Raw genomic sequence first — 13,064 nt, forward strand, 5'->3', positions numbered from 1 at the left:
TACACATTTCTTCCATTTCGCCAATTTTGTAGCATCAGTCGGCTTGGGGACTTCTTGATCAATGAATTCCTTTAGACCGTTATCCTCTAATACTGCTTCCATGTCATCCTTCCAGGCTATATAATTCAAGCTGCCATCAAGGGCATACTCGAGCCTTAAACCGTTGAACGCCATAAGTGAAATTAAGATGTGATAAGAACTCGATTTCTATATTCAGGAACTTCAACCTTTGAACTTCTCCCTTCTTGTATACTTTTCTTCTCTTGGATCACCTTTGCTCCAATACCATGTAGAATTTCCCATTGTAGATCAACAATTATGCAATATACTAAAGCAAAATACAAGATCTACTTCTATAACAAACTTGCAGAAGCTTAATCGAATATGAGCAAGATCAAACAGAACACATATAATTGAGAATGAGAAATCAATCACACATGAACATAGAAGAATAACCTGGGGAAAGCCTCAGCCTAAAACCCCAATCTCTGTATTATCATACAAGTGGAAATATGTTCAAGTTACAAAAAGAATCAGCTCTCAAGCTATCTTGCTCTCTCTGCAATCAAACAATACTACTCATAGACAGTCAAAGGCTCTCACAACCTTCTCCTCTGCCCTCAAAGCCTCCTATTTCCTTGCACAGTTTTTCGTGGGGTCCAGTGCTTCCACTTGTGTGAATTCCCACCACACACTGCTCACTTGGCTCAGAAATAACTACACAAACCTGAAGGAGATAATTCCTTCTACATGGATGAGTTTCCTATATAGGAAAAATCCTCCAACTAATAGTACACTGTCCCTTCCTCTGATCTCAACTGGGTCTCTGACTGAACTGACATGCATGAGTTATTTATGAGAGAATATTCAGTTATCTGAAGTGCAGCAGTTACATGCATGCATGCATTAACTAATTGAACTCACAATTAATTCAACAAATTGTTGGAACTAATATAACTGGACTTAACTCAGTTAACTGAGCTAACTAATTACAACTCAAATTACAACTCATCCTTATCTCTTTAACCGAGGGATAAATTCATCAATCAATGGAGAAATTGTTGCATGTCCCCAGATAGACTTCATGTTTGATTTAGCTCAAGATGAATTAATTAATTATTTTACAAACAGCTGCTAAGATGAAATTCGAATTTTACTTCTCAATTTTAGTTCGGGGACTAACTAAAATTGGAATCCATCCCGAAATGCTATATATAGCAATGCTATTTTTAGCACTTCCATTTTTCATTCCTTGTTGCTATGTCCAACACTGGTACCCGAAATGCTATTTATAGTAATTCTATTTTTAGCATTTCTTGTTGCCATTTTAAACATTGAGAACCTCCATGGCCAAGCACAGGTATTATGTAATATTTGTAGATAATTTTTCTCGTAAGTGCTAGATTTTCTTCATGCAAAAGAAATATCATGCGTTCGCTAAATTTTGTGAATTTAAAGCACTTGTGGAGAAAGATACTGGCAGGAAAGTTAAAGCTCTTAGGAGTGATAATGGTGGAGAATATGTGTCAAATGAATTCAACAAATTTTGTGCATCACAAGGAATTCGAAGGGAATTAATAGCACCCCATAACCCACAATAGAATGGGGTGGATTAAAGAAAGAAAAAAAGTGTTGTGGGAGCTGCACATACATTGTTATATGATCAAGGCTTACCGTTGTACTTCTGGGTTGAAGCATGCAACACAACTGTATATGTATAGAACAGAGGTCCTCATTGAATTCTCGAGATGAGTACACCAGAAGCGAAATTTTCAGGTAAGAAACCAGATGTGACACACTTCAGGATCTTTGGTTCATCATTCTACTCTCATGTTACCAAGGATGCAAGGGAAAAGCTAGAACCAAAAAATAAGTTGGGCATATTTGTGGGCTACACTGATACACCTCACAACTATCGGGTGTACCTGCTATCTCACAGGATGATAATGGTTCATAGAGATGTGAAGTTTGATGAAGAGAAGGGCATGAGATGTTCCCTTGAGGGAGCTTCAGTTACATGCAGATGAGGAACTTTTAGCTCCAAAGGAGGAACCTCGGGATGATATGGAGCATCCACATGCAGAGGAGATCACCAGATCGGTACACTGGCTACATGGCTCTAATGAGTGAGTGTGTAGAGATTGAGCCATCCTCATTCAAGGAAGCAGTGCAGAAACTAGTATGGGTTGAAGCCATGGTTGAGGAGTATGACTCCATTATCAGAAAGAATGTTTGGGAAGTGGTCCAAAGACCAGAAAAAAAGTTAGTGGTGAGTTCCAGATGGCTTTACAAGGTAAAGGAAGTAGCATGGAGTGTGGAGAAACGCAAGGCCAAATTTGTGGCCATAGGATTCTCTTAGGTGGAGGAAATTGATTATGAGGAGAACTTTGCTCCAGTAGCAAGGTACTCTTCAATTAGATCTATTCTATCACTTTCAACATAGATGGGATGGAAGATACATCAGATGGATGTGAATACAACATTCCTCAATGGTGTGATTGAGGAAGAGCTATCTATTGAGCATCATGAAGGATTTGATACCTTCAACAGAGAGTTGCATGTGTGTAGGCTGTATGGACTGAAACAAGCACCCTGTGCTTAGTACACCATGATTGACAAATATTTCACCAGGTTGGGCTTCACCAAAATTGAAGTAGATGCGAACCTTTACCATATTGTGGTTTAAGGTAAATTGTTGATTATAGTATTATATGTCGATGGTTTAATTCTAACAGGTGATGAGAAGTTGCTAAAATCTTGCAAAGAGGATCTTGCAAGAGAATTCGAGATGAAGGACCCGGGCCTCATGCATTATTTCCTTGGTATGAAAGTATGGAAAGGAGATGAGGAAATGTTTGCCTCTTAGGGAAAGTATGCCAATGAGATACTGAAGAAGTTCCACATGGAGAGTAGAAAACCCATGGAGACTCCTCTAGTAGGAAATTGGAGGAAGGAATATGTTACTTCAGGTGAAGTAGTGGAGGCTACTATTTACAAGGATCTTGTGGGTTCACTTATATATTTGGTGAACATACGACCAGACACATGTTTTATAATTAACCATCTTTGTCAAGCAATGGTTAAGACATCCAATCTCTATTGGAAGGCAACTAAACATGTGTTGAGATACCTCAGAGGCACCACTTCGTTTGGTATTTGGTACAAAGGAACATAGGGAGTGAAGCTTCAAGGCTGCATAGATGCATATTGGGCAGGGAGTCAATCCAACTGAAATAGTACATTAGGGGGAATCTTCATTATTGGGTTAGCATCAGTTTCTTGGTATAGCAGGAAGCAGAGATCAATTGCACTCAGTTCGGCAGAAGTAGAGTACATAGCTGCTAGTCAAGCATCTTGTGAGACTATTTAGACGAGGAAGATCCATGTTGAGTTATTTGGTTAGTAGATGGATACTGCAATGATTTACTATGATAATCAAAGTTGTATCAAGCTCTCTAAGAATACAGTTTTTCATGATCATTCCAAGCGTATCGACATTCGGTATCACCATCTACGAGATTGTGTGTAGAGGAGAATCATGTTGCCAGAGTACATTCCTACAGAGGAATAAGATGCAGATATTTTGACAAAGGCATTGTCAATATGAAAATTCAAGTTTGACAGAGGCAGGATCGGGGTAGTAGATAATCCCTTTCTTGTTGAGAGGGAGTGTTGAAAATGCAACAAGAAAATCCTAATTTAATTTTGTCCTTGAATTAAATTGGGAATAAAATTGTAATTCCACATCACATGACAACTTGTATTAGTTAACTAAGTTAATTTGGCTTAGTTGGTTCAATTAATCAGTTGAGGGTCTAAATAGAGTCATGTAGAGTGTCTATTACATTATAGGAGCATTGGTTGAGTTTATTTTTAGTTGTAATTAATTAATTTAGCCTAACCAATTTAAAGTCAGTTAAACTAGTTCCAATTGATGGAGGGACTAGTGAGAGGTTTATTAGTGTGGTGCTGCCTGCAGTGGAGTATGGTGTTGTCTGCAGTGATCAACCATTAAACTGAAGATTCACTCATAATTAACTCATGCATGTCAGATCTTAGAAAGACCCAGTTGAGATTGGAGTTTAGGGACAATGTACTATCAGTTGTACGGTCATGTGAATTGTACAGGTGGTGCATGCAGTTAGAGGAAGGCTTATGAGGATTGCACAATTCCAATTGAGGAATTTCCCTAATTAATAAGGGGCTAATTCCTTGAGGAGAAACACAAGGAAATAGGGACTTGGGAAAGCAGAGAGTTAGTTAAGTATTGGCCTGGGCTTAGCTAGGAAGTTGTCAGGCAGATATAGATAGTGCAGAGGTTGCTCATGCTTGAGTAAAGCGTTGTAATCTTCTCATATTTTCTGACCGAGGCAATATACAGATAGTAGGGGTTTTTAGCTGTGGATTTCCCCGAGAAATAATTATGTAATGTTTTGATTGAATTCTTTCTCTTTTATTCTTCATGATTTCACGATCATTTAATTGTTTTCGTTGATGAGTAGAGTATATTCATGTCTATTTTTTTAGCATATTACAATTAGCAGTTTGAATCTACAAGGAATTTCTACAGGAAGTTCACGGTCAAAGGAAAAATTTAACTATTTTTCAATTAAACAACTTAATTTATATCACCGGTACATTGTCTTTCTAGGAGCCTTGAGGTAATGATTTCGATTCAATTATCTAAGAAAACTCTTCTTTGCTAGAGAATGACAATGATGATATTGAAATGGACGAAACAATAATTGTTTAATATGTATCACAACTGATAAGGGAAAATGAGATGTGAGAAAATATGTGGACATCTTAAATTCTGTAATGGTTGAGTATCCAAATGGCTTAAAGTGCAATGAATCAACTTTCAAACTCATGATACAAAGACTGGAAAGTTCGGGGCAGTTTGCAACAACAAAGTCCCCCCCACACTTTTTTTTAATATCACGAGATTACACAGGGAATTTTTGTGAACTTCAATGAGAGTAAGAGAATTCAGCCTTGCTAAGATTGAACACTTTGTCATTCTTGATGATAAATATCATCCAAAATTCATAGACTTTGTCGATTTGGACTTTATTTTTCTATTCTATAAAAGTGCAAATCAACAACTTGTGTTTGTGTTTTAATTCTAATGATCTCTGATTTTATGATTTACAAGCAATCAAGTGGCTAGAATACAAACTAGGAAGTTTCTCTCTTTCCATTTTTTTGACCTATTCTTAGTAGTTTTGGGCTCTACATGGTTGTATTGGGTTGTACAAGACTGTTCTTTCTTATTTTATGTGTTTAGGCCTTATATTTTGAACCATGCTCTCATACCACATGTGAGGACCTAACCTATGTCTTCTAACTAAAAATAAATTTATCATTTAATTTAATCACTACAAGGAAAATATCAGATTTATAATCAATTATTTGACAATAGCATAAAATTTGATTTTTAGCATATTAAACATGTAAAGAATTTTAATTGTAACACTTTAAATAAATAAAACAAGAAATGGAAGAATACGTGTTCCAATAGCTTGGTTGGGATGCTCCTGACTCTCTTGGGGTTCTCCTACTATGCTACCTCACTGAATTTACCTCTCAACCAACTAGGAATGATTTCCTAGCTGAAGGAGCCTCCACAAGTCCCTAGCCTTCCAAGCGCAAGTCAAACCAGCTGTAATGTGTCCAAGTTAGAACCAATACTTTCCAATATATCCAAGTTTGATTTCTCTCACTTTTGCCTCCATTCTCTCCTCTCTCCTCCACATTCCTCCTCCCAAAATAAAAGCCTCCAATGCCCAAAGTAAAGAACAAAGATCTCCCCCTCTTCTCCTCTCATCCTCCTTCCCTTTATGCCTCTTCCTATCATCCACCTCAACCACTTACCATTAATGTCATGACTACCCCCTCATACTTTTAATTTAATGACTTTGACTTTCCTTACCATATCTGATCCAAAAGTAGATTTGAGAAGACACCTTGGGAATAGAAATATGGATATTCAAAAATGAATTGCAGAAGACCATATCTTATCCAAAAGTAAATTTGAGAAGACACATTGGGAATAAAAATATGGATACTTGATTTAGAAATAAATTGTAGAAGACCATATCTTATCCAAAAGTATATTTGAGAAGACACATCGGGAATTGAAATATGGGCATTTGATTTAAAAATAAATTGGAGTATACCATATCGTATCCAAAATAAATTTGAGAAGACACCTTGGAAACTGAATAATAACAAATAATAAGTGATATCAATAAAATAAAATTACAGATTCACAAGTGTAGGTATATACCAATATTACTTGATAATTATAAGTCAATATTTTCAAGTTATTTAAACCCTAAGCAAAATTAGCATGATAGGATCAAGTAGGGAGTTACATATTGTAATGAAACATTGTGCACTTATTTTCTCAATACTTTGGAAGAGTCTGCTTGCAACAGTTCTCTTGACATTTTGACAGTTGAAATCAGCCAGTAGTAGATTAGTTCCACAATCAATCTTTTGATAAGTCAACATCTGATTCACATAGTTTTGTCTCAATGGAAGTGTGGTACGGTGACATAGTTGAGATCGTTTTGGCGATGTGCGTTCAACTAAAGAGTACTGAGGCATGGCTGTTAGGATTTGAGCAATGATTGCAGAGCTGAGGTGTAAGACTGGTGTGCAGGCATGTAGAGCTTGAAGCCATTAGGAAAATTGTATTTTTTCATCCAAGTTTGTTGTGTGTGATGGAGGAGCTAACCACTGTCAAAGGTAAATAATTTTTGAAGTTGCAGATTGGCACAGTGGAAACAAAGGTGAATGATTTACAAGAATGGCACCCTAAGAAGAGTGCAGGAGTCTCGATCTTTGGCTACTTAAGGTGAAAGATATGGTGGATATTTATGAGATTCAGGAATTAAGAGATTTGGTAAAGGAATCATGGCACCAACAACTTAGAATTTTTGGTTCTTATAGCTTGAATTCAACCATACATTTTCATTCACCAAGCGATCTTTGCAATTCCATACATATTTTTCCTTATGTGGTCTTGAGTGCCTTGTAGTCAGTGGTGCTTGCACCACCCATAGAATAATGGTGATTCTTATAAATGAAAATATTGAGACTTATAGTATTCGAAGAGGGTTTGCTTGGAGTTGTTCAATTTGTCTCTATTAGTTTGTATGCTATATTTATTTGTAAAATTTTGTAGTCAAGAACTACCTAATTAATAGAGTAACATAACTCAAATTGGTGTTTCTTAATATATATGGCGCCATAAGAACATATCATTGATTTGGTTATGTTTACCTTCTATAATAAAGTTGATGGGTTGTATAAATCCAAAAACGTGAGCTACATGTTATCCTTATATGTTGCTATGTGTGTGTGTAAGAGATAGGTCAAGTTGTATGATCAAATTCTGAAAACATTTAGTACCCAAACAACTATCCTAGGTAATTGTCAGATACCATGAGCTATGTCATCTGACAGATGGGAATTCATCCATAGGATGGTTCGGTTACTTGGCTATTTTCTCTGACAACTATAGAGAGCTATGTAACTTGTCGGTTAAAGTATGACAATATTGTTGATCATACAAGTTCATCAACTATGGTCGGAGACAATTGTGCCTTAAATGAGTCAAGTGGGAATCTTGAAGATTGTGGTGGAGAAAGAGCATGGCCAATGAGATTTCATAGTTGGTAGAAGTGCCAGTGAAGACCATATTAGACTTTGTGACATATATGTGAATTGTAATTTCTCATTTTTTGTATTGATTATTGTGATGTTAATTTTGACATGTAAGCATTAAGGGAAGGACTTGGAGATAATGCTTACATGATAAGTTTGGAGTTGGTTTGAGATTTTGTCGAGAGAATATCTCAACCTCCTTATCCATGTTTGGAATCTGTTGGATCTCAATCCAACTATATATTTGTATCATATTTGTGAATGAATAGTGTGTGATTTTTTTTTGGTGTGCATTATGATTTCTTTGTTATAGCAATTGAATGATCATTGGAAACATATTAATATGATCTTTGGCTAAAAATATTTTCCCTTCACTAAAGATTTAATATAGGAAAATAATAGTTTTACTTTATATAATTTATACAAAATCTATTATGTTGATTTCTACTATCCCAATAAAATTTGGATTCTTATTGGAAAGCCTCTTGTATCCCAATGTTGCTTTGGTTAATCCAAAGTTTTAGGAAAATATATTTCCCTGAATACATACTTCTTATCCAAAATTTTTGAGTACATATTTATTCTTTGCTTATTTTGACATATTTAAAGTTTTAATGTAACACACTCCTCCCACATCCACCCAAGTAACCATGCCAACCGGGTAAACAAGAGACAAGAGGCTACTATGATCAGATTCGACCTCCTATGTGACTTTAAGGAAGTGGAATCGACAGAAACATTACACACAATCATCCAACATCATCAATAAAACCCTTAGGAGACAAGTTAGCCACTCAGATAGCCTGTCCCTGGGTCCCACTAATGTTCTGGATCTCTTAGGCCATAGTTTCTCTCATCTATGGGCAAGGGAGTAGCCAAAAACCTAAAGTTTCTCTCACAAGCTTTCCTACCAGCGACTAGCGACCAAAATTGCCAGTTCTATGCCAACGACCCCGGGATTTAAGCCACTTTTTTAGGCCTAGAGCCTAGGCCACTACCGAGAATGGAGTGATAGCTTGAAATCATTAAAAATATAGGGAAACAATGACGCAAAAGCAATAATCTAAACAAGACCATAACCAAACCCCTACTAGCAATGCCAGACATTTCATCAAACATATCATCAACGTGTAACCTACATGTGTAAACAACATAATTAAATATAGGGATCTCATACTTATCTGAGAATCGCTATGAACCATTGTTCCCTCATGTCATTTGCTGCATTTTCATATATTAGGCCATAGATGTGCTATCCATTCATTTATAAGTAAAAACATGTTGATAGCCATACATAACTTTTGTCATAAAATATGCATATAACTAGCATAATAGGAACACAATTACCATAGAAATATCAGCCATCAAAATCCACATATACATCAATACATTTGCACATGGAAATCAAGGGAATGAATTCTCATTAATGAATGCATTAAACCAACCGAATATGGGACTACCACGTTCCACTTGACCATAGAATGGCTCAACCAAATCTCTCTTCAGCCATTCACCCCCGTGCAATATTCCAAGCATGAATGTGGGACTCAAACCAAAAGAACCAACCAGGTCATACTGAGGCTAAACCACCTTACCCTCATCAATAGAAATCAAGATTTACTGTAATCCATCTTGGATCACTAGCCAACACAATGAATACATCATAATAGACTTTACCATGATCTCCACCTGATCACTAGGCCAAACAAGCATGGATGCCACTAGATTTCTCCACCTACACCATGAGGAATTTTCCTATCTCTTAGTTTCTCAGGCTTTACCGCAATCCAAACCTAGATCACATCTTGGCTTTACAGTATATCTTGTCATTCACTGACAAGGATTCCTAGACCATCCGAGGCAACACAAAATCCAGCTTTACCACAACCCACAGTCTGGCTTAGGGGTTACTATGCCATGTGTTCCATTATTTCAGAGATCCACCTCACTTAGCTTCGAATCCATCTGGAAATCCAACTCAACCAAAACATGAGAACCCCATCACACCATGTTTATCCGAAAATGGCAAGGCTAGGTTGAAAACACTGTTACACCTGCAAAACCCATGCCATGATAGAAAATAACCACATGAAATACCATGCATGCCAAATCTAGCAAGAAAAATACACATGCAAGTCGATACCTACAATGAAGCCTATTGTAGCTGCTTTATCCCGCCTTTCCCTGCTTGATCTTTGCCTCTTCTTGCCTTCTTTTCCTTTGTTGCTCCAATGCCAAAATGCTCCAAGAAAACTCTAAGTGTCCAAGAGCATGATAGAGAGAGAGAGAGAATAACGAGAGATCTTTAGAACTCATCTGACAAAATGTTACCAACTGATTCTCAGAAGCCTTTTTATGAATGAGGCCTCTATTTTCTTCATTTTCAATTATTTTCATCCATTTTCCTCCTCACATGCAACCCGTGACTTTTCACCTCCCTTTTCTCCTAATTTCCATTATTTTCATAAATAAATGTGCTAAAAATTCCATTTTGCCTTTCCAAAGCCTTAGCCATTACCTTTGCCAATTTCCTTAGCCATAAACAACCAAATGAACACCCCCTAGGATGCCTTGCCCAACATTTGGCTTAGAATAAGTGTCCCATCAGCAGTGGTTATTGTTTTTAATTTTTATTACATGGAATTTTCACTAGGGCTATTACAGAACCCTCCCCCTTAGGGGACACCGTCCTTGGTGTTCAATCACACATATACCTTAGCAACTTGCTGGAAGAAGACATACTGCTCATGGAGCTTTATAACACATCTCATTGCAATATTTACAATGAAAGACCTGCTCATAAGCAAAACATCATGACAACATGATAACATACTGCACAGTGGAGGTTTATAACACAACTCATTATGGTATTTACAATTATCATCCTGCTGAGTGCCAACCCACATGACATCATAAAATCATGAGAACATAGTCACATTATAACATAGTAACATGAAAACATAATCATAATGACATAACACCCATACTGCATAGTGGATCCTAATAACATAGCTCGTGGTGGTATTTACATCCATATACATGTGTACATATAGAAACATTACCAAAAATATATACCAAAAGCATATACAAAAGCATATATCAAAACATATACGAAACACCATATCTAAGCATATATCAAAACATAATATAGCATATATCAAACCATCATAAAGAATATACCAACCCACCATAAAGCATATACCAAACCACCATATCGAAGTTGCTTTGCCTCAACTAGCAACAAAGAAGGATACATAGCCTACATCTGATCCGCCATCTCCCATGTCACTTCATCAGGCCCAAAGTGCTTCCATGGCACTTTAACTTGCTTGATTGCCCAGTTCCGGAGGATGAGCACCTTTTTTCTGCAATATACACTTAGGCTTCGGCTTGAATTCTTCATCTGGTTCCACCTGCAATACAGACCAGTCAATCACATTATCAACATCCTTAACATACTTCTTAAGCAAAGATACATGGAAAACATCATGGAATTTCACTGTCGGAGGCAGTGCAAGTCGATAGGCACCAACAAATCAAAATTTTTGGTTCTTATAGCTTGAATTCAACCACACATTTTCATTCACCAAGCGATCTTTGCAATTCCATACATATTTTTCCTTATGTGGTCTTGTGTCCCTTGTAATCAGTGGTGCTTGCACCACCCATAGAATAATGGTGATTCTTATAAATGAAAATATTGAGACTTATAGTATTCGAAGAGGGTTTGCTGGGAGTTGTTCAATTTGTCTCTATTAGTCTGTATGCTATATTTATTTGTAAAATTTTTTAGTCAAGAACTACCTAATTAATAGAGTAACATAATTCAAATTGGTGTTTCTTAATATATATGGCGCCATAAGAACATATCATTGATTTGGTTATGTTTATCTTCTATAATAAAGTTGATGGGTTGTATAAATCCAAAAACGTGAGCTACATGTTATCCTTATATGTTTCTATGTGTGTGTGTGTGTGTGTGTAAGAGATAGGTCAAGTTGTATGATCAAATTCTGAAAGCATTTAGTACCCAAACAACTATCCTAGGTAATTGTCAGATACCATGAGCTATGTCATCTGACAGATGGGAATTCATCCATAGGATGGTTCGGTTACTTGGCTATTTTCTCTGACAACTATAGAGAGCTATGTAACTTGTCGGTTAAAGTATGACAATATTGTTGATCATACAAGTTCGTCAACTATGGTCGGAGACAATTGTGCCTTAAATGAGTCAAGTGGGAATCTTGAAGATTGTGGTGGAGAAAGAGCATGGCCAATGAGATTTCATAGTTGGTAGAAGTGCCAGTGAAGACCATATTAGACATTGTGACATATATGTGAATTGTAATTTCTCATTTTTTGTATTGATTATTGTGATGTTAATTTTGACATGTAAGCATTAAGGGAAGGACTTGGAGATAATGCTTACATGATAAGTTTGGAGTTGGTTTGAGATTTTGTCGAGAGAATATCTCAACCTCCTTATCCATGTTTGGAATCTGTTGGATCTCAATCCAACTATATATTTGTATCATATTTGTGAATGAATAGTGTGTGATTTTTTTTTTGGTGTGCATTATGATTTCTTTGTTATAGCAATTGAATGATCATTGGAAACATATTAATATGATCTTTGGCTAAAAATATTTTCCCTTCACTAAAGCTTTAATATAGGAAAATAATAGTTTTACTTTATATAATTTATACAAAATCTATTATGTTGATTTCTACTATCCCAATAAAATTTGGATTCTTATTGGAAAGCCTCTTGTATCCCAATGTTGCTTTGGTTAATCCAAAGTTTTAGGAAAATATATTTCACTGAATACATACTTCTTATCCAAAATTTTTGAGTGCATATTTATTCTTTGCTTATTTTGACATATTTAAAATTTTAATGTAACACACTCCTCCCACATCCACCCAAGTAACCATGCCAACCGGGTAAACAAGAGACAAGAGGCTACTATGATCAGATTCGACCTCCTATGTGACTTTAAGGAAGTGGAATCAACAGAAACATTACACACAATCATCCAACATCATCAACAAAACCCTTAGGAGACAAGTTAGCCACTCAGATAGCATGTCCCTGGGTCCCACTAATGTTCTGGATCTCTTAGGCCATAGTCGCTCTCATTCTATGGGCAAGGGAGTAGCCAACAACCTAAAGTTTCTCTCACAAGCTTTCCTACCAGCGACTAAGGACGAAAATTGCCAGTTCTATGCCAACGACCCCGGGATTTAAGCCACTTTTTTAGGCCTAGAGCCTAGGCCACTGCCGAGAATGGAGTGATAGCTTGAAATCATTAAAAATATAGGGAAACAATGACGCAAAAGCAATAATCTAAACAAGACCATAACCAAACCCCTACTAGCAATGCCAG

This window comes from Pinus tabuliformis, chromosome J, assembly GCF_031772625.1.
Source record: "Pinus tabuliformis cultivar Carrire ecotype Pingquan chromosome J, CPIR1, whole genome shotgun sequence".
Lineage (NCBI taxonomy): Eukaryota > Viridiplantae > Streptophyta > Pinopsida > Pinales > Pinaceae > Pinus > Pinus tabuliformis.